Raw genomic sequence first — 5,527 nt, forward strand, 5'->3', positions numbered from 1 at the left:
AAAAGGTTATGAAATGCTGATTTTTAAAAGTTAATTAGGTTTCTTTGCTGTAGGATTTATCGGTCTTTAATATGCTAAAGTATGCTGTAGATCTCCAAGACTGGATTATAATATAAATTGTTTCCCAAATATTAATAGTACCTTAATTTTGCAATGCACCTGTAACACTTAAAAATATTATTAGCACAGAATATAGTCCACATGGGCAGCATGCTTAGGACAAACGTAGATAGTAGGTGTTCTTGGGCTTAAGACCCAGAAGAGATGGAGAGAGTACAGAAGAGCCACAGGAGGAAAGTCCGTAATGAACTGGTTTTTTGCCTTGGGATGAGACTGTTCTTTCAGTAGCAATGACATTTTGGGCAGTGAGTAAAAAAACGAAAAGTTAGTTGTTGAATAATTGATTTACACCGTGAGTCTATATTTGGTGAGAAAAAGAATCACATACTCATGAAAATAGACACAAATTGAAAGAAAGTATATCCTGAATGGGCCATTAAATATAAAATTACATAATATGAATATTTAATCTTCATTAGAAACAAGTTTTTGATATATTGTAGAAGAAACTCTTTACTTTTTGTCTATTTATAGTATTGGCCTCTTTCATTCTGGAAAGAGTATTTTTGCAATGATATTCTTTTAGCAGAAGAATGAGCCCACAGATTAAGGAGAAAAAAATTCTTTTCTACATTAATTTTAGAATAACATTTCTTTTACTAAATCATTTTCTAATATTTATAGAGAAACTCCACTGTGAAGGTAAAAGTATCTAGCCAGCTCTAAAACTATAATGCCTTACCAAGATGAATGGCATAGAATAGCACACAGTTCTAGAGTGTTTGTCCTAACAAAATTTGTGACAGTGCAAAGGAGGTAATATGATAATAGGCAACCACACTTTAGAATGAAAACTTCTAAAGGCTATAGATAAAGCCTGAGGCTCTGAAAATTCCCTGATCATCCACAAAGAAATAGAATGATTTGTAAATGTTTAATATGAGTTTTCTGGGAACAGAACATTATGTACAGTTTTCTAGATGAGTGTAAGTTAGGAACATTTTGACACTTTTTCTCCTCTTTTTTTTCAGTTTTATTGATCTAGAATTGACAAATATAATTGTAATATATTTAAATAGACATATGTGATGATTTGATATATGTATACAATATATCATATGTACAACATATTGTGGTTTTGATTTGTATTTCTCTGATGATTACTGATGCTGAGCACCGTTTCATGTATTTGCTGACCATTTCTAGGTCTACTTTTGAAATGTGATGATTTGATATGTTTACACCTTGCGAAAGGATGCCCAGCATTAAGTAAACTAACACATCCATCACCTCACATATTTACATTTTAGGAGGGGAGAGCAATTAAGTTCTACTCTACAAGGTGTGACAATTAAGTTTGCGAACTTGTTGAAATGATGTTGTTAACTTTTTCTTTTATATAAGAGGGATTATTCATTATGAACTTGTACCAACTGGACAAACAATTAACCAAGTTTACTATTTGGAAGTGCTGAAAAGGCTGTGTGAAAAAATTAGACGACCTGAACTTTTCACCAACAATTCATGGCTCTTGCATCACGACAATGCACCAGCTCACACAGCACTTTCTGTGAGGGAGTTTTTAGCCAGTAAACAAATAATTGTATTGGAACACCCTCCCTACTCACCTGATCCGGCCCCCAATGACTTCTTTCTTTACTCAAAGGTAAAGGAAATATTGTAAGGAAGACATTTTGACGACATTCAGGATATTGAGGGTAATATGATGACAGCTCTGATGGCCATTCCAGAAAAAGAGTTCCAAAACTGTTTTGAAGTGTGGACTAAACACTGGCATTGGTGCATAGCTTCCCAGGGGGAGTCCTTCGTAGATGACCTTAGTGATATTCAGCAATGAAGTACGTAATACTTTTTCTAGAATGAGTTCTAAACTTGTCTGACCTCATATTATGAATTTCAGTTGTACAATACAATATTATCAAATGGAGTCATCATGTTATATATTAGGTCGTCCTACCTTATGCATCTTATACTTGAGAGTTTGCACTCATTTATCAACCTTTTTCTTTTTTCCTTAACCCCCAGCAAATATCATTCTAATCTGTTTCTAGGAGTTTGACTTTTTTCAAGTTCCACATAAATGATACCATGCAAATTTGTCTTTCTCTGTCTGTCTTATTCACGTGGCATAACACCCTCCAGGTTCATCCACATTGTTACAAATGCAGCTTTTCAGGCACAAATCTTAGAACAACTTGGACTTGGTCCAAACAGGTCATATACACAATGGAGTATTATTCATCCTTAAAAAAAAAAAAGGCAATCTTGCCATTTGCAACAATGTGGATGAACCTGTATGTTGTGAAGAAAAATATAACTTAGGGTTTCCTTATCTTTTGGTAGTTCACATTCATGTTGGTTTTGTCAGAGCCATTGTGCACCTTCATGATGTAACATGTCATATGCAACTCAAACGGGTCTGTCAATGACAAGTTTTTGTGTTTGTTTCTTTAACTCACATTTGCAACCACTAATAATGGAACTTTGTCTTGCTTTTGTGTTTTGCACACGATTTATATTTGAAATTGTGATGTTAGGTAAATTAATTGCAAAATTTAGTACAACATCCTCTTGAGCCCCTCAATTGCTCCTCAGACACCAGGCTGGAACAGAGGAAGCAGTGCATCAGAACAAAACCAACACACCTCTCTGGTCTTGAGTTCTGCATCTGATGTACTTAAATGAGTTTAGATTGTTTTCAGCTTTTTCTGCTATGACAAGATCATTAAAGACTTAAGCCACAAGAAAAGATTAATTTAGTGAAATACCAAATGTCATTATTAGCAAATACTACTGTGATCCATTTTTCCAGTCAGGCTCTTGAAGTTGTATCATTACTGATACCAAGTAGGTCAGCAGAGAGACACAATGGGTAGCTGTTTTCTTTAAATCACCATCAGCTGTTGTTCAATCATTCTGCAAAACTGTAGAATGCTTTGTATTAAGGATAAGGAAACACATATGGGGTTTTCAAAAAGAGAGATGTTAGATTAAAGGATACCATGTTTTAATGTGGATAATGAACCAGCTTATAAAATAGGGTAGTTTCTTCAGGATAAATTATAACTAGTTACTAGTTAATTGGGGGCAATGTAATGATTGCATACATTATATTTTCTCACTGTCTTGAGACTATCTCAACAATTACCAAATCTAGACCTGGCAATGTAACTTGTTTCAAGCACTACTTATAGAAAGAGAATTTTCAAAAAACTGCTCTTGTTATAAGTAAAGATTTGAAGACATCATTCATTGCCTTACTTCTTAGTAATATATTTGTCAAAAGAATAAAAATTCATTGGGCATTAGGAAAAAAAACCATTTTTCATATACTGTGAACCCTTCACATATATTCTCATTATTCTCTAGTTCTTTCAGGCCATTTGAGGTCCTCTTTGGCCAGAGGCCAGTATATTTTTCTTAGATATTAAGACTTGTTTTTTGCCCTGACATATGATCTATCTTGAAGAATGTTCTATGGGTGCTAGAGAAGAATGTGTATTTTGCTGCTGTTGGTGGAATGTTCTATATATGTCTGCTAGTTCCACTTCGATTAAGATGTAATGTTTTTGTCCAATTTTTCCTTATTAATTTTGTCTTGATGAGCTGTCCATTTTTGAATGTGGGTATTGAAACCCCCTACTAATATTACATTGCTGTTTGCTTTCCCCTTCATATCTATTTATATTTGCTTTATATATTTATGTGTTCCTTTGTCACTCAGTTTCTGGATTTCTCTCGCAGGGAATTGTTCTGTGTGCAGCTGTATATTCAGTGTGCCCATGGGAAGACAGAAATTCAGGAGCTTCCTATGCTGCAATCTTGGTCTAGACTCTGTCGTGACTTATTTTAAACTATTCTTATAATTCATCTAAAAATATCAGTAAGATATAAAATAAAGTAAGACAAGGGGGAAAATCTGGGACTACATTTTCAGACATGTGTCCATAATAGACACATTGTAAGTGTTCTTGTCAAAACAAAGAATGATAAATCCACAAGAAAAATTGTATATGCTGTTATTAAAGATAAAATTCAGTCCTAATGGTTTTCCATTTATAATTCCTGCTTGACTAAATCTTTATGAATTCAGAATGACTTTTAAAGAAAGGCTACCTGTGCTACTGAGGGTGTGACTTAGTTCCAGACCTTCTTCTATTCAACTGTCTGATGATAGAGGATTATCTTTGACATTCACACCTTAGTTTTCTTCTCTGTCAGACAAAAAGAACCTCTAGATACTCCCCAGCACTTAAATTCCAAGATTCTCTGATCTTAAAAATTGGAACCATTAAGTATAAAAGACAGATATCCCTTGAGGCATGTGATATGTCACTGACAGCAGCTGCCTCAATGTTGATGAGTGCAAATGTGGGGAGTGACCTCCATCTGGAAGTTTAGCAGGCTCTCTCCCTGATATAGTCATATCTAAGTACCTGTCTGGTTGCATTTCTCACTAGCCTCTCTTATGAAGCTTGAATTTCAAGATCAAGCAAAGATACCCTTGATCATATACCCATCAAATTCTACTGACAGCAGCCAAGAAAAGGAAATCACTAGCAAGTGATGAGAGATAGGCTTCACAGCCACAGTCTGAGGCTGCCCTAGGCTAGAATAATTTCATCCTCCTCTCTCTAGTCACAAGGTTTTCAACTTTGAGACTCTATTCTGTTTCTTACTGTCAGTTCTTTATCTCATCATTTTTATTATTTTGGATATGCCACCTGGTGTCATGAGAAGTGTTGAAAGAATATCAAGACCCTGGCTAGATAAATTCTACCAAATAAAGCTGGGCCATAGCAGGCCCTCAATTTACTCTGAAACATTAATATGGTTATGTCCATGTCAGAAATTGAGAACAAGCACATCCTGTCAGCTATAATCTCAAAAGATACAATAATACAGTAATTTAGCACCACCTTCACTGGTACTACCCAGTCCAAACATCATCCTCTCTTGCCTTCCTATACTTTGTTCTCCATGAAGCAGCCATTTGCTCTTTTAAAATATCGTCAGACTATACCACTCCCTTGCTCACAATTCTTACCAGATTCCTAACTCACTCAAAATAAAAGTAACTCCTCAAAATGGACTACAAAGCTCCCTCTGATCTGGTCCTTAGCTTCTCTCCAGATTTTCTAAACTTCTCTCCTCCTTTGTATCTGCTCTAACCATCACAGTCTTCTACGTATTTCACAAAGATATGAAACAAAGGTGCCGGGCCTTTGCTTTATTATTTCCTCCTTCCAGGATACTAATTCCCTCAGCCATTGACTTGAACTTCTGCCATATTTTGTTCTTGTCTCTGCTTAAATGTCACATTATCATTGTTGACCACCTATCTAATATAAAAGTTTATTATATCCTTTTAACTGTAGTTTCTTTTTCCTTCATAGTATGATATAACATTATAATCCATGTTTTCTGATTGTTCAGTCTCCTCCAT

The sequence above is a fragment of the Hipposideros armiger genome, unplaced genomic scaffold, assembly GCF_001890085.2.
Source record: "Hipposideros armiger isolate ML-2016 unplaced genomic scaffold, ASM189008v1 scaffold_442, whole genome shotgun sequence".
In the NCBI taxonomy this organism is placed as follows: domain Eukaryota; kingdom Metazoa; phylum Chordata; class Mammalia; order Chiroptera; family Hipposideridae; genus Hipposideros; species Hipposideros armiger.